This window comes from Sminthopsis crassicaudata, chromosome X (genome assembly GCF_048593235.1).
Source record: "Sminthopsis crassicaudata isolate SCR6 chromosome X, ASM4859323v1, whole genome shotgun sequence".
In the NCBI taxonomy this organism is placed as follows: Eukaryota; Metazoa; Chordata; class Mammalia; order Dasyuromorphia; family Dasyuridae; genus Sminthopsis; species Sminthopsis crassicaudata.
The window spans coordinates 35,564,599-35,590,153 of record NC_133623.1 but is presented as its reverse complement, the minus strand read 5'-3'; the positions used below and the strand labels follow the sequence as shown (position 1 = coordinate 35,590,153).

Here is a 25,555-nt window from a genome sequence, read left to right as displayed (position 1 = left end):
AACTGGAGTTCATGCAATTACCTTTATTTCATGCTTCATTATTTCTATTTCAGGGTGCTGTGAATCTATCAGAACGGGGGCTCCAATTTTAAACAGGTACTGAATTTAATTCACCATGCTAAAACTTCTGTCCTTTCCCAATTCTGTTTTTGGGGACCAAATGGTACAAGATTCCTCTTCATAGGTCAACTTTTTAAATACTTAAAGATAGCTATTAGGTCCTCCCTTAATCTTCTCTTCTTTCCCATTTCCTTACTTTTTAAAAATAAGTTTTTCCTGATGTATTTTTATTTATTTATTTATTTATTTTGTTTTGTGTGTTTTTTTTTTCTGAGGCTGGGGTTAAGTGACTTGCCCAGGATCACACAGCTAGGAAGTGTTAAGTGTCTGAGACTATATTTGAACTCGGGTCCTCCTGAATTCAGGGCTGGTGCTCTATCCACTGCGCCACCTAGCTGCCCCCTGATGTATTTTTAAAATATCATCATAGTTTCCCCTATTATCTTTTTCTCTAGTATTTTTTTAAAGACAAGAAAAGGAAGAAGAAAAATCAGCACAACTGATCACTACATTGAAAAAGACTGAACATATGTGGACCTTTAGCTTGAGTCCTTCCTTCAAAGATGTTTAGAGGGTACAACATATATGCTCCTGCCTCCCTTCCTGCCTGCACCTAAAACCCAGAATGATACGGGGAAAAGAGATCCCATTTCCCATCTCAATTTAGTATCTTTGGAGTTAGCCTTGGACACCATTTTGCAGTAAGGGTGGGGTATTTCCACTCTTCTGGTCTACAAAAGCTAACATGTAGGGTGGCAGAGTGCTGGACTCTGGTCAAGAAAACCTGGATTCAATCTTGCTTCAGGTATTTATGTGACTATGTGTGGGTCACTTACTCCCTCTGTGACTCAGTTTCTTTATCTGGATAATACCTGGAGTACTGTCTCACATAGCTGTTGTATGGCTCAAAGGAAATAAAAACATTGTGCAACCTCAAAACATTACATATGTCTTGGGCTATTACTATTAGATTTTCTTGGTCAGAACAGATCTGCAACTTCATCTGCCTTTGGAGAGGGCAGTTGGAAATAGGGAAAAGCTGAGAGACTGTGCCATATGAGGAACAGTTAAAGAATTTGGGAAAACCCACAGCGGGAGGTCTGCATATGTTCAGTCTTTTTCAATGTAGTTATCAGTTGTGCTGATTTTTCTTTTCCTTTTCTTGTCTTTAAACAAATACTACTTATATGGATGGAATAACTCTCTGGCAGGGGTAGAGAAAAGGTAAACCTCAGTTTTTTCACGTGTAAGATGGGAATAATAGCTCTGCCTCATCTGTGAAATCTTCCCCACCTATATTACCTCTAAATGATTTGAGAATATTTGACATAATCCTTCTCATTTAGTCACACAGAAAGATGGGCCATCAGGGTGCAAGCACAAGAGGCTGCTTCTATTCCCTTCTCCGTGTCATTCATTAAGAACTAGGCTTTCAAGATTGGATAGGAACAGTGATTGATGCTGGTGATGTGGACCTGGTGCATTTAGCACTGGAGAGCTCAAACAATATGTATGATGCAAGGCAGATGAGGACTTCTGTCCCATGTAGCCGGGATGGGGCCCTTGATAGGCCTTCATTTTCTCATCTTAGGGGTGAGCTTTTGCTGCTCCCCAGGGGATCCTTATCTAGTGCTTATTCACCTCTGGGTTGGGTCTGTGCTGGTGTTTGGGGGAATAGGGAAACCCACTCCGTGATCTGTTTGGTTTCATCTGCCTCTGGATGATAGGAATAAGGATGCTTTATTATCATCATCATCATCATTATTATTATTATCAATAGCGAATATATAGTGCTTTAAGGTTTGCAAGACATCTCACAACTATCACCTCAGTTGATTTTCACATGGCTAGGAGGTAGGTGCCGATTACAAATGAGGAGCTGGAGGCAATCTGAGAGTGAGTCATTAACCCCCAGATCTCACAGTAAGTGTTTCACTAAGTGTCTGCCATAGGATTGAAACTCACTTCTTCTGGGCTAGTCGTTTATCTTCACTGCCACCTACTGGTCACGAAAAGTTCTACTCTGCATGATCATAGCTAACAGTTACATAGATTTTTGCAAAGTGCTTTCTTGATAGGGTCCTCATAATAGCCATTCATGCTGCCATTAATTACTCGGCTGTTTTATCTACATCTATTTACTAAGTATCTACTCTTTTTCAGGTTCTGTGTCGGGCACTAGGGAGACATATCGAAACTTTCCCTGACCACAAGGAACTTCTGCTCTACTGAGCCAGACAACATGGACGGATATAATTTTACATATACAGGATGAACACCTAATGAATACCAGGTAGTTGCAGTGGGGTAGAGGGGATTAACAAAGGCCCCCAGCTGGAAGGTGGGGTGTGAATTGTGTCTTGAAGGAACAGAAGGAGACATTAAGAATTGACTTTGTAATGCACTGTGCCCCAGGATGACAAAACATTTAGGGGCACTAGAATAGGAGCCCTAGTGGGTAGATTGATTTTATATTTGTATATTTGTATAGATGCATATGTGTGTGTTTCAACTTACTTTTTTTTTACAAACATTTGTTTTCTCTTTCTCCTACCTCCTCACAATGGAAAAAGAGAAAAGAAAAAAGAAACGAAAAGAAAAGAAAAGCACAAGTGCCCTGTAACAAATATGCATAGTGAGGCTAACAAGTTTCCACACTGGCCAGTTCCAAAAAAGTATCTTGTGTTCTGTACCTTGTGTCTATCACCTTCCTAGCAGGAGGTAGGGAGCATTCATCTTCACTGATTCCCTGGAATCAGGGTTGGTCATTGCATTCATCATTATTCTTTTGTCTTTCAAAGTTGTTTGCCTTTATTATTATTGTATAAGTTATTTCTTGTCTCTGCTTATTTCACTCTGCATCATTTTATGTAATTCTTCTCAGGTTTTTTGGAACTGGCCCCCCCTAACATTTTTTTTAACAGCAAAATAGTTTCCCATCACAATCATATGCCATAATTTGTTTAGTCATTCTCTAGTGCTCTCCCTTAGATTCCAGTTCCCTGCCACCACAAAAAAGGCTGCTATAAATACTTTGGTACATATGGATCCCTTTCAACTTTCTTTGATCTGATTTGACCCTTCTGGGTCAAAGGGCATGCACAGTTAATAATTTGGGAAGCAGAGTTTCAAATGCTTTTCCATAATGGTTCAACCATATCGTTCTTCCACTTACAGTATCTTAGGTCACCTTGCTTTTGTAAATCAGTTTTGCTAGCCTGATGAGTATGAAGTGGAATCTCAGAGTTGCTTGAATTTGTACTTCTCTAATTATTAATGACACGGAGAATTTTTTTTCATATGGTAGTGATAGCTTGGATTTCTCTCTTAGAAAGCTGGCTGTCCATATCCTTTGACCATTTGTCAACTGGAGTGTTTCTGAATTTTAAAAACAGTTCAAAAGTCACAGTAAACAACAAAGATGAGATGAAAGATTCAGCCATTGCCAGGCTGGCTGCCAGGGAGTGTGCTGACTCGTGGCCCAGGATTGCATCTAGAGCTGGCTGCATTGGCTGGTTCTCATACAGCCCATTTATTTAAAAAAAAATACCTCATTAAAGTTTCTGCCTCACTGTTACAAAAAAGAAATCCCTCCTGGCCTGGTTTGTTCTGAAATTCCCAGCAAGGTCTTGAGAGTCCTTCCTCAGTAAATGGCAGTTTTCTGAAGGAAACAAAATCCTAGAAAAATGCTTTGTACAAAATATCCCTTGCTGGAGACTTAGGCATAGAATTTCAGGGAGTTCTTGATGCAAAGACCTCGGAGCTTTAGGGGAGCGGGTGGCGGGTGTTGGGGTGAAAAGAACATTCAGTCAGAAGTCAGTTCATCTGGTTATGATTGCGACCCCGCTGCTTCCCAGTCTCTGGGAGCTTGTGTAAATTCTCAGTGTGCTGATAAGAGAAGCATTGATCTAGGGCTGAGAGGAGACCTCTCTGAGCCTCAATTTCTTTGCCTGGAAAATGGGGAGAAAAATTACTCACTCTGGCTACTTTTTAAGGAGGATTTCTTGTATGAATCAGATGAGATAAGGGATGTAAATGTATTTTGTCAATTGCAGATCTGAACGTGAGGTTTGGTATTTCTTTGGAATAGAATGTGGAGCAGACGGAGCATGGTATTCACCGTCTGGAGACCCGGACCTGTGATCCTGGATCTGGCAATTAAGTTAGTAAAGTGCCTTTAACCACATGACTTGCCTCCCTTGGCCAGACTTGATTATCTTCCAGATTTCTTGCAGCTCTGACATTCTATTCTAGCAAATTGCTCTTTGGTCTGAGCTACAGGGACAGGTGCTGAAAGGCTGATTAGAAAAAAAGCATGTAATTCTCTTCTTCATCTTTGATGGGAAAATGATTCCCATTTCTTTCCCTCTTCATTTTTTAGTATTCTGTTTTGAAGGAAAAGCCATTTACCATTTTTCTGTTGGACTCTAAGGTGACACAAGCTTGGGATTATTTGCAGTTATTTAGTTAAGATCTGCCTTTTCCAAGGAAAAGGAAAGAAAAGGAAAGGGCCTTGCTCTGAATCATTTAGTTGATGACACATCCAGAGAGGCTTTGGCTCTGTCTGGTTAGGTATCTTAGTGACGCATATGGAACACAGTCATCTTTGCTCCGGCTTAAAAAAAATGAAATCAACACTGCTCATTTCCTTGCTTTTTTGAGACTGAGACACGATCTTCCCGGTTCTATCTATCTCCTTTGTCTGATTGGGCCCCAGATGGCCAGCCACCCTGATGGTACATGCTAATAGGAATGAGGACATTAAGGACTAACTCCATCTGTAATTTACTCATTTTTTCCCAACCAATATTTTTCACTGGTTCCTTTCTTCTAGAACTTCCTCCAGGTGCTGTGTCTGGCTGTGTCAGTGATTGATTTGGAGACTCTCTTATCATCCTAGTACATGGGGGAATAACTGCTTCCCCAAATCAAGGTTAATAAAGAACGCAGGTACCCAAGTAACTCACAGGTTAATCAGTCCCAGAATAATTGCAAGACAGTGGCCTCATAGGTGGGTTTGCACACCTCCTCCTTGGCTAGCCTCCCTTCTGGGAGTCATTTTCATGATGGCAAAAAACTACCCAGGGAAAACTGAAAAGCAAGAGAACATGGAATTAAAATTAAGGGTACAGCTTTTGATATAATTTATATTGCATTTATTCCGGTTTGTAGAGCATCACTGAATATCATCATTTGGATAGAGAGTCTTAGAATGTTGGCAGTGTCTTTTGAATCACATTTCCATATATCTCTGGTGTCATGTGAAAAATGAAAAAATGAAAAATGTAAATAATACAGTTAGTACTCCAAAAGATATTCATAAGAATCCATCTGTTTTATTAAGATGCATCAATGTCAGTGGAAGCAGGCTTTTCTTCTTTCAACACGCTAAATCATCACACTACTTTCTGCTGAAATGTCCAAGGATAGTTTTATCAATTCAGACGACAATATGGCTAGAACACCTCTTTAGCTCTGTTATTTATTTTCTGGTATAATTCATATATTTGTGTAGGGTGGGGTGTTGAAAACGATTAAGATAAGCATTTCTATGATGATTGACTCCCATACCCCCTTCAGTCCTGTGACTTCTGTGAGTGTAATAAATATTTGATGATAATGACATTCTCTGTGTTGATAATAGTCCTGTAAAGGTACGTATTAATCTATATGGAGAGAGTATCTTATTGCATAGATGTCTTTTTCTTCTAAGATTTACCGTTTGCTGACTTCTAGTCACTCCCCTCTCTAACTCAACTGTGAAAATAATCTTGCTCAAATACATGCCACTCCCTTGCTCAAGATTCTTCCTTGGCTCCCTCTTGCCTCTGGGATAAAACACAGACTTCTCAGCTTGGGATTTGTATCCTTTCACAGTACCCCAGGCTTAGCTAGGTGGCCCAGTAGACAGTGCTTCAGGCCCATAGTCAGGATGATCTGAGTTAAAAATCTACCCTCAGACACTAGCTAACTGTGTGACCTCAGGCACGTAGTTCTGTAGTTCCTTCAATTATAAAATGGGACCAATAGCAGCCCCTACCTTTTAGTGTTGTTGTGAGAATCAGATGAGACAATATTGTATTTTTTTGCATTTAAAAAAATTATTCTGAGTTTTATTATTCTAGAACTGTGAATAGGGTGCTGAACCTGGAATCAGGAAGACCTGAGTTCAAGAGATAATATTTTAAAAGCACTTTTTAGCACAATGCCTGACACAAAGTAACCACTTAATAAATGTATATCCCTTTCCCCTTTCGTTAGGTGACATTTATTTACATGGAAGTAATCGTATTCCTTGGTAGTCCCCTTTTGAATAATCTGAGGTCATCAAGATGATTTTAAATCTGATTTTGGACACTTACTATTAGCTGTGTAATCCATGTTTGCTTCAGTTTATTCATCTGCAAAATGAGCATAGTAACAGTACCTACCTCATAGGTTTTGTGCGAAGATCACATAAGATCATATTTGTAGAAAGAAGCTTAGTACAGGGCCAGACACATAGGAGGAGCTTTATAAATGCTCGTTCAGTTCTTCTTTTCTTCATTTCACAGTACATCCCTTCCCATTCTTTATGTTACAGCAAAACTGGAGGTTTTTTTGTTTGTTTGTTTGTTTGGGTTTTTTCCTGAAGTCAATCTTCTAGGTTTTACTTCTTTGTCTTTGTTCAGGGCACCCTCCCAGGCATATGCTCTTTCCTCATTTGCACCCCTTATTATCCCTACCTTCATTCTAGGCTTAGATAGGTTCTGCTTTTTATGGGATAGAGAAGGGAAGAAGGAAACAAACATATAGCACCTACTCTGTGCCAAGCACTGTGCTAAGTATTTTTTACAAATGTAATCTCCTATTATCCTCACACCAATACTGGGAGATAAGTACTACTACTGTCCCCATTTTACAGATGAGCAAACTGAGGCAAACAGGCATTACAAAGCTAGTAGTTAGTATCCAAGATCAGTTTTGAAATCTTGTTGACTTCCTTAAGGAGGTTACATTATATCAAGTGATACAGCTGGGGTTTTTTGTTTTGTTTTGTTTTGTTTTTGTTTTTGTTTTTTTTTGGAGACGTGAGATCTGAATTATATTTGAAAGAAAGGGAAAGATTTCAAAAGATAAAAGTTTGGGGTTGGGCTGGAAAGACAAGAGAAGGACCTCAAAAGAGGTTTTAATGTGATTCAGGTAGAAATCAGAGTTATTATTTTAAAGAGATGATTTTTGACCATTTTTGCTGGGATTTTCTACTATATGAAGATAGTGAGGGAATTTGGAATCATCCCGTGTAAAATGGTTGGTTTCAGTCATGTTCAACTCTTTGTGACCCAATTTAGGGTTTTCTGGGCAAAGATACTACAGTAGTTTGACATTTCCTTCTCCAGCTCATTTTACAGATGAGGAAACTGAGGCAAACAGAGTGAAGTCACTTGGCCAGGGTCATGCAGCTAGAATGGGTCTGAGGCCACATTTGAACTCAGTAAAGTGAGGCTTTCTGACTCATTCTATCAACTGTGTCATCTAGCTGCTCATGCAAAAGTCAGTTAAATAATATTTGATTTTTGAAGTTACTTAGGGATGTGTAGCCGGGAAAGGAGAGGATTTGGGGTGAAAAGATAAGTGTTTTCAAGTTTGGAAGGTCCCTCTTATGGCATGGGGATAAGTTTTGTCCTTTCTGAGACCAGAGGGCAAAACAGGGTCAATGGAGATAGCATGCAAAGAGTCTGATTTTGGCTTTACATGATCAAAACCAATGATCAGAGCTGCTCAGAAGTAGAATATGAAGCTTCCAGAGATGCAATAAGGTCCCTATAGCTGGAAGCCTCCATTGTTGGTGGGGAGTGGAGAAATTGCCTGTTCGGGTATGGCTTGAACTAATGCTCTTGAAATCCCTTCTGACCCCATGAATGGTCATAGATGCCTTTTATGTCACAGCTGACAAATTTCTTTGATGGCTACCTCTGTGGTGTCTGATGAGTTTCCTGCTTGCCACTTTTTCTTCTCTCCCTGGTATTTGGCAGGGGCTGGGTACCTTTTGAGTAGAATGAAATCTGCCATTTGCTTTCTGAGGTTTCCATTGTTATTTTCAGCTTCAGAATTTATAACCTCTAAAAGAAAGACTCTTCTTGATTGCCTCTCCTCATTGAGTCTTTCTCTATCTTGCCTCTGCCTCTTCAATTAGTCATATCATAATTTCTAGCTCTTGCTCTGTTCCTCTCTCTCTCTCTCTCTCTCTCTCTCTCTCTCTCTCTCTCTCTCTCTCTCTCTCTCTCTCTCTCTCTCCTTTTTCTACCTTTTCCTACCAATTGTAGGACAGTTGTCTAGAGACAAGTTCTCAGGATATTTCCCCCTGGTACTTTTGTGATTCCCCAAACTCAGTCTAACTCCCTTAGGGTTGATGATTTTTCTCCTTTTAAAAAATGAAAATCATTGTCTTTTCAGCATAAAAAGGTTAATTTTGTAAAAACTCAGAGGAAACCTGCCCCTTCTTTTTCTTTTGCATTAGTTCCTACTCTTTGAGGATTGGGCAGCCCTGAGGAATTTCATTTGCAATAGACGTGAGACTATAACCTCTCTTCCCTGAATTTTATGAACTATTTGAAAATGCAGCTATGAAAATTGATGCAAATCTCATTTATTCTTTTGGGTTTTTTCAGGGGGAAAATCGGTGCTTTAGTTTCTCATTTATGTTATAATAAATTGGAAAATTGGAAAAATCATAGACAGCCTTTATATGAATTCCCATTTGTATTTCAAAGTGATAGTGACCGTGCCCTTGCCATCCCCTTTCCCTGTGTCCACATCACCTTCTTTCTTCCTCAGAGTCCCCAAATCCAAGGCTGTGATAAACTGAAATGACCAGTTAGACCACCCTGTACCTGAAAAAGCACCTGCTTGAGAGCATGCCCACTGCACGGTCCCTTAGCCTTTCCCTGAACAACTCCTGTGAAGGCTGAACAGTTTTGGGGTAATTACTTGATTGGGAAGTTTTTCCCAATAGATCTTGAGGCTATATTTCCTTCTTTCACAGTTAAGCTCAGCAGCATAAACTCATTTCTTTCCTCTTTTGAAAATAAGAACATACATTTTCTTCCATCCTCTATGCCCTTCCTATTGTAGTGTCACAAGTTACCGACAGTATAGCTCACTAATCACATCTGTTGAGAGGCAGCTCAGAGAAGCAGCTTGTTGAACAGTGGCCAGAGCATTGGGCTTCGGCTCAGAGGAGTGAGTTCAAGTCTGGCCTCAGATACTTACTAGCTGTGTGACCCTGAACAAGTCACTTGACCCAGTTTGCTTCAGTTTCTTCATCTGTAAAATGACAATGGTAACAATAGCACCTTTCTCCCAGGATTGTTGTAGGGATCAAATGAGCAGATATCTATAAAATGCTTTTTCAAATTCTAAAACATTATCTAAATGCTAGTGATTATTATTATCCTCATTCTTTCAGTGCCCATGGATTTATTTCATCTGAGTCACATGACTTGAGTTATATAAGGATGGCTGGGTGCTATCTTATTGTTTTATTATTTGGAATCCGAAAGACCTGTGTTTATGTCCAATATCAGTCTCCAATGTATTAACAAGCATTTGTCAATTGTTTATTTTGTGCAGGTACTTTGCTAAGTGCTAGGGATACAAAGACAAAACAAAAACAGGCCCTGCCCTAAGGGAGCTTATATTGTGTTTTTTTTGGATTTTGTTATTTTCTTAACAGTATTTTATTTTTCCAAATAAGGGAGATTATTTAATTTTTTCCATTTTCTGTTTTAAAGGGTAGAGATGCCATGTAAAGTAATAGGTAAGTGCAGGATACATACAAGAAAGCTAGAAATAAGTTTTGGAGAAGATTCTAGTAGCTAACTTAGGAAACCAAGGCAAGGGGACCACTTAGGAACTGTCTCTCCTGGGAAATATTATTTACCTCCTCTGAATTCCGTTTTCTCATTTGTAAACTGACGGTGCAAATAATAAGTACCTACCTTATCCAGAGAGATTATTCTTGGCAAAACTTCAAGAGCCCTATAAATGTCAACTGTCATCTTCAGCATCTTCAGTGTCCCTGTGGAGCGGTTATTTATTCACTCCTTCCCAGTGGTAAGGTTATTTTCCTGGTAGATGAAACAAGAAAAATATGAGCTGAGTAATTTTTCCATTATTATCCAACCCCACCCCAAGCAGCACTCTGACCCCTGTCTTTTATCTTCTCCCCCCCAAAAAAAAACCAATAATATAAAATAACTGTAGAATTTTTGTGGTCCAGTCTTCAGTAGTTTTACATTTTAGTATTCCTGTTATTCTTTTGGCAGAATCATTCAATGATGTCCATCCTTTGTAAGCTGCTCTTCCTTCTTCTCTACCTTTTATAGTTAAAAAACAAAATATCTCCCTTAGTTGATGAATGGCATGTCCATTGGTCCCTTTAGCTTACTCTTACTTTATATAGATAGATGCATAGATATAGATATAGATATATAATATGGGATATAAATAGTATATATTTCTACTAGTTCCTCTTTGTCTTTAGATTTACATTCTGGAGAATGTCCTCACCCTCCTGGGCTGAAATGCCCTGTAGCATCTTAGACCAAGAGATCCTAGCTGTTCTTTCTTTGAATCTTTTAGAATGTCTCCTCCTAAAATGTAGGGTACTTTTTATCTCCTATACTCAAGTAGCCAAAGTGTTTCATGTGAATAATCCCTGACAAGAGTGACTACCTCAGTAGATACTCAGGAAATCATTGCTAAATTAAATTGAATTACTAGTAACAGGAAGATAGATAGAATGCTAGGCCTGGAGTCAGAAAGACTCATCTTTCTGAGTTCAAATCTGGCCTTGGTCCCTGGGTAAGTCACTTCACCCTTTCCCCCTCAGTTTCCTTGTCTGTAAAATGAACTGGAATAGGATATGGCAAGCCATCCAGTATCTCTGCTAAGAGGTTGAACCAAGGACTGGTTCATGACTGAAAATGACTGAACAGTCACAGCAACAATGGTAAGAAAGACCAGTATCTTTAGCTCTTAAAGCAATCAGTCTTTGAGCTTAGAGACCTTACTGTTAGGCACAGCTTTCCTAGCTCATTTTGAGTGATTTAAGAATGTTACAGTTAGTTGGCAGTCCTGGAATGGCAATATAGATCTATCTTTTAAATTGTTTCTTGTTGAATAATTGTTGAAGCAAAAGCAGATACAGAGTCAATCTATTTACCCTGCTGGTGGAATTGGGGCTGCTCTACATGGGTAATTGCTTTGTAGAAATATTTATTAATATTTTATCATACATATGCACCGAGTCAAAATATGAGATTTCAAAAGTACAATGCATTATGTTAAAATACTGACTCGAGGATTAAAAGTAATGCTCCCAAGTTAGGGAAGTTAGGGAAAACACAAATAACAGGGTTTTTTAATGCAAAAATGTGGAAGCGTTCTTTTAATGTATTTCAAACATGTCTTGCCCTAAAATAAATGAATAAATGTAGAGTCGGGAATTCATACTCGGCAATGAATCTTAGCCACCTCACATAACTCTAATCTTGCAGAATGGTCACCTTCAGAATGACAAGAAAGAATTCTAAGGAGAAGATATTGATTTTTTTTTATCATTATTTAAAGTGGAAGGACAAAGGCCTTTTTGCAGCTCAATAAGATTCTAATCAAATTATTATATCTATTTTCTTTCCAAGTCAATTCTGGTCTCATCGGCTGGAAGTGCAATTGGTGAGATAATAAATATTTTTGATATGGCATGTCTGAAAGTTCATAATGATCTTGTCATTCAAAGATTTATCTCTAGCCCAAGAATTCTTGCTAAATGGGACTGCATAGAAGGGGGAAAGTGTCCATGAGTGAAATCTGACCTGGGAGTCCTCTTACATTTAAAAAAACAAACCAGCAGACAATATGCTGTTGTCAGATGTGAGAAAGAAATTGTGAGCTTGGCTTTATTTACTTTTAAAGGAGATATTGGATAGAGAAATGCAGTTACAGCCTGCCTGTCAGCCACTAAAAGGTTAAAACGATGGTCCCCAGGCATCCACATTTTTCTGACAAAGCTGAACAGAGACATCTGGAATTATTGTCACAGACTTTAGGGAGACAAGAAGTTTGAGCGACAAAGGAATAATGCCTAGTGTGAGAATGATCTTCGAAGATCTAAATATTGTCATGGCCCTTTTTTTTGAAAATTCAAATATTAGCATAGAGCCACAGCTGGATTTGGCATGAGAACCCTCAGAATGCGGGGTCTCAAGCTATTTAGGTAGTCTGGTAAGTGGACTTCAGGATGGGCAGAATGAACTTGAAGTCTGGCCTTCTAGGAGTGCATTGGCCACAGAGTGGTTAATACTAGTATCTGGCCCACTGTGTAAGTCATGGCTAACAGACTGAGGTTTGATCTCATTCCCTAGTAGGATGACTGAAAAAATTGGGGATCTGACTTGCTGCAAATGGGTGGGTTTGCTGTAGGAACATCACAAAAATGCTTTTTTTACCCCTGTGGACTGGAAGGATAATAATCTCCTCAGTGGTCGAGGTTGCTCATGGCAATAACAGACTCAGGACCATTCACAATGAATGGGCTAGTTCATCCATTGCCTGAGAGTGTCACAGGTAACAGAGAACAATTTGTACTGTTCCCTTCTTCCCCCCAATCATTCAATACTATACAAGGTGTATGTAGGCCTACCATAGCATTCAGCAAGCTATGAACCTGCTCTGAGAATGGCTGTGCTATTTAGCAAACAACCTTTCTACTGTAATTACTGAGAGAATGGGATTTTAAATGTTCTAACTAGTGTGCAATTTACTCTTAACATAAAAATAATTGACTATTTTTGAAATGTCATGACATTATCTAGTTATATGTGTCCAGAAAAGAAGATTGGTTGGTTATATAGAGAGACTATTTATTAACCTTGAATTAAAAAAGAACATGAGAGGAATTATGGAAACACAGGAACATAAAATCATAGAGTCAGAGCTGAAAGAGTCTTTTGAGGTCTCTGAAATCCAACCCTCTCGTTTTAGAGATGAGAAAACCCCGGCCCAGAGTAGCTAAATGACCTGCCCATAGTCACACGGTTAGCACACATCAAAAACAAGAGTTAAATCCAAGTTTTCCTGGCATCTAGAGGTGATGCACTTGACGACAGAGTAATGGGCCAGGAGCCAAGAAGCCCTGAGTTTAAATCCAGACTCAGATCCTTAGTCTCCCTGTGATCTATTACAGTGTAAATTCTTTGAGAACAGGAACTGTCTTTCTCTTTTGTATCCTCAGCACTTAGGACTTGGCACATAGTAGTAGCTTAATAAATGTTTATTGACTGAATGACCTTTGGTCTCTCTGTGATCCATTAGATTACAAACTCCCTAAGACTAGGGACCATTTTTGCCTCTTTTTATAACCTCAGTGCTTAGCATAGTGACTGGCACATAGTAGGTGCTTAAATTCTTATATATTCCTATATAATACTTTCCTTCCTTCCTTGCCAGGCCTGAGTTAGGAAGACCTGAGGTTTTCTCCTCTATAAAATAAACTGGAGCGGGAAGTGGCAAACCATTCCAGGATCTTTTCCAAGAAAACTCCAAATGGGATCATGGAGAGTTGAACATGACTGAAAGGAACAAACAGATATTCCAGGTGTCATTCAAAGTGCTTTATCATTATTATCTCATTGTATCCTCTCAACAACCCTGAGGTTGATATTAGTATCCCCATTTACAAAGGAGCAGACTAAGGCAGACAAAGGTTAAGTGGCTTGCTCAGTCACACAGCTAATTAATGTCTGTGACCACATTTGAACTCAAATCTTTAGACTTTGGGGCACACTGCTCTATCTAGTGTATCACCCAGCTATTTTTGCAAGTTTTAAAGCTCTCTGTAAGCTATTTCTTAATCTTTCTTAGTGACATCTAGTGGTGTATTTAGTGGAACAAAGCTCTTTGTAAGATTAGTGGGGATATTATAGTGTTGCTCTACTCTCTGCCATTTGACTTTTAGGGGAATAGGTGTTTTCTATGCATATAACTGCATATATATATATATATATATATACACATATATATATGTATGTATATTTATATATATACACATATACACATATATGTATGTGTATTTATATATACATATATATTTACTTGTATATATACATACATATATATGTACTTATATATTAATATGTTTAATGCATAAAAGATTTCAAAGTTACCCACTTTTGTGAACTTCTAACATTTGACAGTAAGGATAAATTAAATACTTCTTAGCTATTTGACTTTGGACAAGTTAGTAACTCCTCTGAACCTTAGTCCCTTTCTAGGAGCTAAGAATGTAAGAAAGTGCTCAATCTCAAGGAGTTTAAGTTCTCCAGTGCAGTGAGAGGATAGAGAGGACAAGAGGGAGCCATCCAGAAATCCTTTGTGGGAATCACATAAGAAGTGGGCACCTAGACTTTCTGCCAAGATGTCCTTTGACGGAGACCTTGCTCTAGGGAACACACTGCCTAGTCCAGTTTGGAGTGTGGGACACACACTTTCCCTCTCTGATTGGGTGCAAAGTCCCATGGGAAATAAGCTTGAAAGAGAGGCTAAACTTGGTAGCCAAGAGAGGCTAGGAGGCCACTCGTCCAGGTCTGTCATCTTGTGCTGGAGGACATTGAGCCCCAGATATGGGGTAGAGCTTCCCTTCCATTAAGCAACAGCCCCCAAGCCTAATTTTTCCCCAATTTTTAATTTCTTTGGGCATGGATGATTTAGAAAATTGCTTCATCTTACTTTCATTTTGTGTAGATGAAGGCATCTGCTTAGTTTTCTATTTAGTAATTGTGATCCATCCCATGGGGTATTCGTTTCCTCTAACAGTATTAGCATAGGGCTTGGCAGATTCTCAATGTTCAGAGTTGTCTTCAGTTCGCTAACCTTGGAGAACAACTCACATGTGTTTTAGTATAGTTACCCAACAAGAAACAACATTGAAATCTTTCAGACGGTCAGAACCAAAAAGCCAAAACCCAGCATTTCTTCTGAGTGTCCTTCTGTATTTATTTTCAAAAAGGCTTTCCTGGTACCACCTCCAGTGGCATTTAGAAGAGGGAACCAACAGTTTCAAAGGGGCCACCTAAAAGAATCATTTTTCTTTTTTTTACAACAGTTAATAGCTTTTTATTTTTTTCCAAATCCACACAAAGATAGTTTTTAACATTCATCTTTACAAAACTTTGTGTTCCAAATTTTTCTCCCTCCCTGCTCCCCACCTCCCATAGACAGCAACCAGTCCAGTAGTTAAACATGTGCAATTCTTCTAAACATATTTCCAGATTCGTCATGTTGCACCAGAAAAATCAAATCAAAAAGGTGAAAGAAAAAAAAAACACACAAGAAAAACCAAATAATCCAACAACAACAAAGTGAAAGAGTTATTTTTCTACCAGCAACAACTGACTCAAGCTTATCTCTCTGTACCCTCAATTTATTTCCTCCTAGGGCCGATGTCACATTCTTGGGAAATGGCTGGTGACATCCAGGCTGCAGTGCATGATCATGGGACTGAGCACAGCAAATGAGCTGCCTTGGTTTCATGAATATGGTATTTTAGGCCAGTGACCCATGGTATGGTCTAGTTCCAGTCTCAGACACTTTGAGGGTTTCATACTTTTAGTTTCGCTTAGCAAAGGACAGTTAGCAGTGTGTCTTTTCTTAGCTTGTTAGAGATTCTTGGTGCTAATCATCAGGCTAGCAGGAAAATTAAGAAGCTTCAATTAGGCTTTTAACTTGGGGAGTTAGCCATCCCACTGTAATGGATCTTCATGATGAATACTGCTTAGAGCATCTACTATTCTGTGGTAGATATAATGTGATAGGGGCCAAATTTGGTTTCCATTGGTACAGGGACCTCCTATGTAAAAAATCTTCCTCTGCAATACAGGTTGACATTATCCTAGTACCCAGACCATTGAGAGGTTAAACAGCTTGCCCAGCATCCCACAAGTTGGCACTTGTCAGAGACAGGACTCAAACCCACATTTTCCTGATTTCAGGTTGGCTGTTTTTCTGTGTTAAATATATCGGGTATCCCCAAAGTCAGTGCACTTTCAAGATTTAATAGTTTTAAACTGCACTAAGAGTTTGGGGACTAGGATGCATTTTTTAAATCACTTTTAACCCTTCAGGAACAAATGGCACACTTTCCCACCTTTATAAACATGTGACCTGTGAGCAATAGGTATGCATTGCACTGATCTCCATCTTAGAAAGCCTTTGACAGTTGGTGAAGCAGAAAAATAATTCTTCCCCCACCTTGACCCTGTAGCCAGTCTGGCATTGAGCCTTTGATTTACTTAGCTAGACTGGTCCTCAGGTGACAGGCACATGGTCTTATCACTGAGCAATACTTTGACATCTTTCCATTTTCCAATTTGGGAAATACCTGGTGTAGCCCAGAGATAAATATCTTTTATCCTGGTGTGATATTCTCACTTCCCCCCAGCCTATCCAACCCAATTTAGATGTCATTGCCTCAGGAAGTTTACCCCCAACCCTTTGATGTTACAAAGCACTGTACTTTATAACTCTCTAATATATTTAAGTGATACTGTGTTTTAGAGTTATTTGAGTTTATATATTATCTTCCCTTGAAACCATAAACTCCATGAGAGCCATTGTACCACTAAATGTCCTCATAATGCTTTGCAACTTCTTTTAAGAAGTTAGTATATTGGGGGGGGGAGGTTCCAGCCTCTTTTCCCTCTCTTTGACTGCGGCCACTTGTCACTTGTTTCTGATTACCTTTGTGTTTCCCTTCAGCAAACACCATCTCTCTTCTCATTTGTTCCTTCCAATCTTTTGCAGGCTGGGAAAGAGAAGGTATTTAAATTATATGTAAAAGTAGAGTGAATAAGCTCCAAGAAAAGGTCTTAAAGGTGTTCCTTTGTGCAACATACATAAGCTTCAGTTCAAGATTTGTGTATTCTGTCTTCCTTGCCCAGATATTGGATTTCATTTGGTTCAGAATTGAACCAAAGCATTATTTGGTTCCCCCCTTTTCTTTTTATAGATGATAAAGACCTAGAGAAGTTGTGAATAGCAAAGATGGGATCCAAACATAGCTCTTTGATTTATTTAGCCAATGTTAAGTTATAGCAAGCTGCAGCTCCACCCCCCCCATGCCTGACTATCTCACAAGGGTAGTTGTTTCCTTTCTTATTTTGACTCTTTGTCAATATCATAAGTACTTCTTTCTCTCTAGCTTATCCATCTCATTAGAAAATCAAGTTAACATTATACCAATTCATTATCTTGACAAGCATGGGATTTCTGCTCTAGACAAAAGTTACCGGGGAACTCCTTCAGTACATCATCAGTATACTTGGAGCCTTTCGGCTTCTGGGATTGATTGTCAGATGAACATAGTATTCCACATATACTTAAGTGTTCATTGTATGTTCAAGATTTCAGAGTCAACAAATACTTAATATTTACTATGGGACACTGTGCAGTAGCCTGGAAGGATGAAGAGAATATAAGACACAGTTCCTACCCCTCAGGAGCTGATGTAGACTCATTAAATAATTGTGAGAAGAAAGAAGACAATGGAAAAGTAGATAGAGTGCTGGCTCAGAAAAATCGAAGTTCAAATCCAGCCTCAGATAATTTGCTAGCCATGTGATTCTAAGTAAATTCTATAGTCTCTCTCCATCTCAATTTTCTCATCTGTTAAAAAAAAAGGGGGGGGGTTGTCACGAGGGTGAAATGAAATAATATTTGTAAATCACTTTGCAAACCTTAGTGTTATATAAATGTTATCATGATAATGATAATGGTTATTCCATTGTTGGGGATTATGTGGTACAGATGATACACATTTTGGGACTAAGGGATGGGGAAGATCTCATCATCTCCCATCAAAGTCTCCTAATTGGTCGTTGTCTCTGTTTTCTCTTCTTGAAGCTATTTGCCTCTTAGCTGTCTTAACATTCTTCTTAAAGCACAAGCTTCTTGTTGCCCCTCCCTGCTACTCAAGTAGCCCCTCTTGCTTCTCCAATAGTGGTTCTTAACTTGGGATTCACAGATTTCAGGGGGCCCATGAACTTAGACAGAAAAAAATCACAACTTTATTTTCATGAACTTCTAAGTGAAATTTAGCATATCCTTTAATTATTTAAAATCATTTAAGAAAGAGTTGAAAGACTTCCCCAGGCTGCCCAAAAAGGTTAAGAACCCTTTCTGTAAGATAAAATTGCAACTCCTCTAACATTCAAAACCCTTCACCATCTATCTGGCTATAGTTTACTTTTCTAGACTTCGTTCATATTACTCTCCTTTGAGCATTGTCTGCCATTATTATAATTCCTGTAATGGTGTTTTATCAGCAGTTCCCAGTGCCTAGAAGCCTGTTCCTCTTTACCTCTATGCTTTGGAATTCCTACTTCTCTTAAAGGTTCAGCTTAAGTATTGTCTCTTACACAAGGCTTCATCCCAATTTTCTCAGCTTTTTTTTATCTATTGTTGTATCTTTCCCACCCCTCCCAGTCCCAAGGGAATATAAGTTTCTTGAGGGCAGTGAAGGTTTCATTTTTATCTGTGTATTCCCAGCACTCAATCACTTAATAAATGCTTATTGAATTGAATTGAGTGAACATCCTTTGGGCTATTCCCTTCATATGTACATATTGAATATTTGCCCCTACCTCACTCCCTTCCCACTGTGCTGGGTCTAGGGAGTTTTAGAAACTGAAGGAGGAAGAATGGAGTATCTCCTTAACACACAAGTCAAGGTTTTGAATTTGCTAACAAAGGGACTCATAGCATCCTGATAATTCTTGATTCCAATCTTTCCCAAGGTCATTGTATGGCAGCTCCCATTCCTCAGCTCTGGGACTATTTAAGGACCATATTCTGCCTTTTTCTCTCTCTTAGATTTTGGAGAGGGCATGATGTCCCTAGAATCACTGCTGTGTGACAATAGTTATAGATACTATCAAGGTACATGGAAAGCGTGGGATCATTTTAAGGAGACTGACTTCCTTGAACCTGGATTAGAGTCCCCTAGATTTCTTCCTCTCCCATCTCATATCTTTCATTCTATCACAACCTCTTTAAGCTGGGGTCTGACTGATTCTCTTTCCGAGTCTCTCAAAAAGTTCGTTCAGTCTGTGGGACAAGCTTCTCTAAGGTTCTGTTGAGGCCACAATGGGTGGGCAAGAGTAATCAATTCCTTTGGCAGCAATCTGGAAGTGACAGCCATCTCTTAGAGTCAGCCTGACCTTCTGGTTGCCTAGAGTGTTCTTATACAACTCTTTAGTCCCAAAGAGGAGGATCATTTCCCTTATCATGATCCATATATACCCAGGGATTCTTCCTCGTTATAGCAGTATGGGCCCACCGTCATCATATTTGTTACCTTGAGAGAATTTATTTGTCACAATAGCTTGGAACACCTTGGAGGAAGGCTCCGAATACAGCCTGCTATCTGCTACTGGTGTTTATTTATTGTTAATGTCATTATTACTCAGCATAATTATAATTCCCAAATGATACAGGCTCTGGCTAAGGCAGACCAAATGCTTACATGAAGCATGTGGGTTTTATGTTTATTTTTATTCATATTAATATGATGACATTTCTCTAGCACTTGACAGTTTGTTTACAGGAGCGTCCCAAAATGCATCATATAAGTAGTCTTATCCCCATTATGCAGATAAGGAAATTGAGTTTCCAAGAATTGAATGTCTTGATTAAGATCAAGTAGTTAGTATAGCCATGACTTAAGCCCACATTTTCTACTAATCCAATGGTCTTCTCAAATACGTACATACATTCTATATATACACACATAAATATATATATATATATATACATATATATATGTATATATATATGTGTGTGTGTGTATTTATATATACATATATATGTATGCAGATATACATATGTGCATATGCATCTAGGTAGTGTAGTGAAAAGAATACTGGGTCTGGAGTCAGGAAGACTTCTTAATGAATTCAGATCTAGCCTCACACACTTAATAGCTGGGGAAGTCATTTAACACTGTTTGCCTTAGTTTGTCTTCTGTAAAATGCGCTGGAGAAGGAAATGACAAACCCCTCCAGTATCTTTGCCAAGAAAACTCCAAATATGGTTATGAAGAGTCAGACATGATTGAAAAGAACTGAATAACAACAAATATATGCATATATAAAATCCTGAACTTTTACAAATGCTACCAACGTATTTACTTATACATAGAAAAGAGAGAGTATTGTACCTGAAACCATGAATTTCTATTATTTACAGGGCTTTTTTTTTATTGTATAGGATATTCAGCACATTAGTTTTTTTTTTTTTTTTTTCAATCAGTAAACATTTATTAGTTTGCTAATACTATGCTAAGTACCAGGGATACAAAAAAGGCAAAAATCAATCCATGCACAATCAAGAAACATTATCTTGGGACATTTGGTCATTTACATCAGTTTCTAAGTTGTTTTGTTTTTATCTTCCTTAGAACAAAAACAACCAGCTTTCATATAGCACTTCAAGATTTGCAAAGGACAAAGAGCTATTTCCCATTATTATCTGCATTTTTACTGATGTGAAAATTGAGGCCCAGAATGAATCCATGGCTTGCCTAGAGTCACAGTGCTTATGTGTCTAAAGCTAGATTTGAAGTCACATCTTCCTGATTCCCATTCTAGAGCTCTAGTCTCTGTGTAACCCCTAGCTACCTCTGAAACATTTTGAAAAAATGATTCTGTGAACCTCTTTTCTTCTATTTTTGTATCATTATTAGTTCCCTCCCCCTACTACAAAAACAATCACATTTCTTCTAATAAATATAGTCAAGCCAAATACACATTAGCCAAATCCAAATATATTGCATTTTCCTTGAATCTCTATCTTTGTGAGGGGATAGAGAACATGCTTTATCATCAGTCTAGTTAACCACCTGGAGGAGTTCATGAATTCATGAAAAGAATGGAAATTTCCTTCTAAAGCACATAAAAGTCTAGCTGCCTATTGCTATATTATCTAACACTTTCTTTTGGAAATTTCTCAAATAAAATTAAGGTAAACTCATTGCCTTTAAAAACAAGAATTATTTTTTTTTAAATTGTTCAAGATGAAATTGTCATGTGACAATAATCCTTTATAAATAACCTCTGTATGTGAAAATATTCCTAGTGGTTTTTGCCACCATATCTAACATTTTTTTATATAATAACTCTGAATGGAGATTTCTTAGATGGATTTCTAAAAGGTCCATATTCCAGGTGGAAAATAACCTAACCTGGGGGGCATGATCCTTATGAAACTCCCAGTGGCAGCATAGATTTAGTTGGTTCTTTTGTTTTACTCAAAGCATACTATATCATGCAAGAATAGTATTATTGAAAACTTAACTGCAGTTGATCATTAAATTATATGTTTATTCTTGTCACCTAACCTAAACAAGGCAAAGAATTTCAGTTTGACCCATTTACTCTCATTCTTGACCTCTTGACATAAGAAGATGGTATTTCTTGACACTAAATGTTAAAGATGGGCAGCTAGTTTATTGAAATCTATGGACTCTCCCATATCTTTCCAAAGTATCTTGGCACTATTACTTTAAAAAAAGTTTTACTAATGCAGTTGTTTTTATATCAGAGTTCTTTTTGCGTAACAGAATCTTATCAGTGATACTTTGTGCAAAGATTTTTCTCAGTGGTTTTCCCTTTGTTTCAATTCCATTTATTTTGTGGTGCATGAACTTTTAAATTTTATCTAATTGAAATGGTTTCTTTTGTCTTTTTTTCTAAGTCAAGATTGCTTCTTCTAGCCATAATTATGAAAGCTATCTCCTTCCATTTGCCTCTCTTTTTTTTTTTTAAATGATGTGATCTTTTACATACAGGTCTCTTATTCATTTAGAATAATATACAGCATAAGTTGTTCATTTAATCCTAATTTATGCCAAACTGCCTTCCATTTTTCTGAATAGTGCTTCCCCAATAAGTTGTCTTTCCACTAGTAGTTATATTTTGGGGTTTATATAACCATGGATTGTTTTGATTATGTAGTTGCTCCACTGATCTGATTTCCTGATTTTTTTTCCAACTCATACCATATTATTTTGATTTATTATTGCTTTAGAATATCATCTGAAGTCGACTAATAATATTTCCCATTCATTAATATGTTCCTTCCTTGTTATTTTTGTGCTCCTTGACCTTTTGTTGCTCCAAATGAATTTTGTCATTATTTTGCTTAGTTCTGCAGAGTTCCTTGAATTATTTGATACAGCCCTAATTCTATAGATTAATTTGGGTAATATTAGTTTTATCATACTGGTAAAACCCAACCATTAACATCATTAATCACATGTTTTTTATTTTAATATGCATAGCATAAGTGACTCATTACTTACTGAACCATCATATATTCCATATTTTTCTAAGCCCCTCTCATGAACCCGTTTCTCTCCTTGTGTTCCTATTTTTCCCTCTTTGGCACCTCATTTTCTTCTCATGAATCCTATTCCATGTTCACACATTACTTTTAGTAGCTAAATTCTTCCTCATCTTTCAGGTGTGTGTGTGTGTGTGTGTGTGTGTGTGTGTGTGTGTGTGTGTGTATGTGCCAAAGCAATGTTTAGCACTAAGATAGAAGTCAGCTTACTGATAATAGGTCAGCATACTAATATTTGGAAAGCTTATACTATTAAGTTATATAGACATTATTGTGTATTCAAATCCTAGAATTTATTGTTGCTAAGTAAAGGGTGTTAAGCCAATCCTTCAGATCCCTGAGAGAATGTAATCATGAATACTTTAAGGAGCTATAATTTCATCATTGTGGGCGCTCCCTACACCAATATATATTACAACCCCTTTCTCATTTAATAGCTGGCCTTTGGGAGTTGCTGTGGCTAAATCATTTATCACCTGATAGCTCTGAATTTCTTTCTCTACCTTTTTCTCCCCTTGGCCCAGTGGGAAGAGGAGAAGCTATGGCTGCCTTAAGGTATTCTACTTTCATTAGGTATCTTTGGCACTAGGGGAAAGCATAGCCTGGCGAGTGGTTGGTGTGAGCATATTACCTCCTGACTGGAATAATTATACTCATACTGGAGATTAGATTACTGGTGGGAGAGTGCTTTGTATTCTTTAATGGATTGGATTATCATCCATTCCTGTTTTGGGAGGTTGCCTAATAAATGGATTATTTTCCTAAGGATTTAGCTCCTGTAACTGACCCTGCCATAAGAGTCATATAGGAAGTCAAATGGGCATTATACTATTTTGCTCATTTATTGTACTTGTTTAAACTGCATTAAGATGAAGATATTAGTTTTTGTCATGCTGGAAACAGAATCATGTCTTTGTAGCAAGGTTCTGATGGTCCTCCGTTACAGTTAAGCATAGAATATTATGATCTCCAAATAACTAAAGTTGAAGGTCAACCAAAAGGCACATGGGAATGATCAGACTGGGTTGCATTACCAACCAAGAGTTGCAGAAAAAACAATGACATAAAAGACAAGTATCAGAGAGATAAATAAGTGGTTCTCAGATATAAATCTGAGAGATAAATAACTCGCTCATATGTTAAGATGAAGGGAATACCAATGGAGCCTCTAGTATATCCATTGGTTTTCATATGATTTCAAGTGAGTTAACAGGAAGACTGTTAGTATGCTGGATGAATTCTCTCATTCATGGAGTTATGAAAGGACACAGTCAAGAATTCCATAGTTTGAAAGATTGTGAATTTGCTTCATTGGAGGGAGAATCGACATTGTTGAAATTTCACATCTATTAGAGAATTAATTCTATGATGTGAAACTTTTAAACCAAATTTTTCCTGACAAAAAAGTTCGTTTTTGACAATAAGTAACAAAGTAACAAAACACATTTATATAATACTTTATGATTTGTGAAACATATTGTCAAGGAGATCCTATAATATGGACAGCATAAGTTTTATGTGCTTTTATTTTAAAGATAAGGAAACTGTGGCTCAGAGAGTTGAAGGGAATTGGGCAGGGTTAACCTGCATGGGGTAGGATCATACTGCACAGGGTCACATCAGGAGGGCTGGAGTTAGGATCTGAGTGGAGATCTCTGCATTCCCCAAACCAACAATCTTTCTGAACTTGGATCCACATATCAGTGCTTCAGTTTGAGTTGCTGGAAGATAGGAAAGGGCCAAGGCTTTCCTGTCTATTCCCAAGTTTCCACCTCAGCCAAATCGATTGTCAGCAGGAGCTCTTCTCCTGTGAGCTGCTGCATGTTGATATGCAGAACCAAACTTGTGGAAAAGCATTTGAGATATATGGGTCATTTAACTGCAACAGCAAAATGCCAGTGAAAAAGAAAATTGCTGACATCATTAGTATAAAACATTAACATCTGCAGGTTCCACGTGCCAGATGCATAATAGCTGTTAGTTATCATTGCAATAAGAGACCATTGGGATGGTGAATCAGGATTTATGGGCAAGTTTTAGTGCATTCAGAATTGCTCTATTCTCCCAGTACTGTTCAAATGAAAAGAATGAAAAAACTTCACTCTGGAATAGAAATACAGGTCAATCAAAAATGTTTTGGCATAAATGTATTCTGTTCTTTCTCGGCTCGCCTCCTTTCAATAACATTTTATTATTTCTTAATAACAATGTGGAAGCATAGACAATGTCTATTCTATTGTTCAAAAAAGACAATGAACTCATAAGTGTCATCTGGTTGAAAATACCTGGATGATTCCCTTCTGTTACTTTGTTCCAAACCTTGTGACAAATGAAATATTGTTCCTTAAGCCCACGTTGTTTTGTATGAAGATGTTGCCAAAATTATTTCAGACATTTTTCTCTGCTTTGCTCCTCCATCTCCTTTTCCTTTATTTCTCTCCTCTCTTGAACTTTCCTGCTCTCTGTAGACATCATTTCTTCTAATATTCCAATAGGGTGCCGTGGCCTTCTCAGTGTAAGGGAAAAATAAAACCCAACATTTATGTCTTGAGTGGAAAAAAAACTAAAAAATATAGACTGAGTTGGGCATATTTGACAATACGAAAATCCTTCCATCTCTAAGTGATTTTTTCCTTGAATTAGACAGAATTGCATATGCATAAGTCCTGTTTGCAGTTGAGGCAGATAATAGATGACACTTTAGGGTCTATTTTTTATTGAACTATGCTTGACAAGATAAAATGAAACCCTTCAAATATTTTTTTAAATATAGGCTTGATGAAATTTGATTATAAATGAATATAAATGAAATTATAGATTATAAACTATCTATGTGGATTTGTAATGTATTCATAGTTTCTTAGATTTTATCTTCCAATGACTTTTTTTTGAGGATGTGTCAACTCAAGGGAAACTTCTCCAAGTCATGGAGGGGTTACAGTCTGTGTCAGTAGAGGAATAGCCATATGTCTAAAAGTGTGAATCCATTAACCGGGTGATGTTAAGTTATAGTTTTTGGAAATCACCAATTGCCTTCAAGGTATATTTTTTCATTGTA

General features: G+C 37.8%; 1 long non-coding RNA gene across 1 annotated transcript in view; it reads left to right on the top strand.

Moving 5' to 3' along the window:
* LOC141548296 (uncharacterized) overlaps nucleotides 1-25,555 on the top strand; it is a 32,474-nt gene that overhangs the window by 3,768 nt on the left and 3,151 nt on the right. The window contains exons 3-4 of the long non-coding RNA XR_012483888.1: nucleotides 54-96; nucleotides 2,224-2,353. This is a non-coding gene — a long non-coding RNA (uncharacterized LOC141548296). The remainder of the gene's footprint in view (nucleotides 1-53; nucleotides 97-2,223; nucleotides 2,354-25,555) is intronic.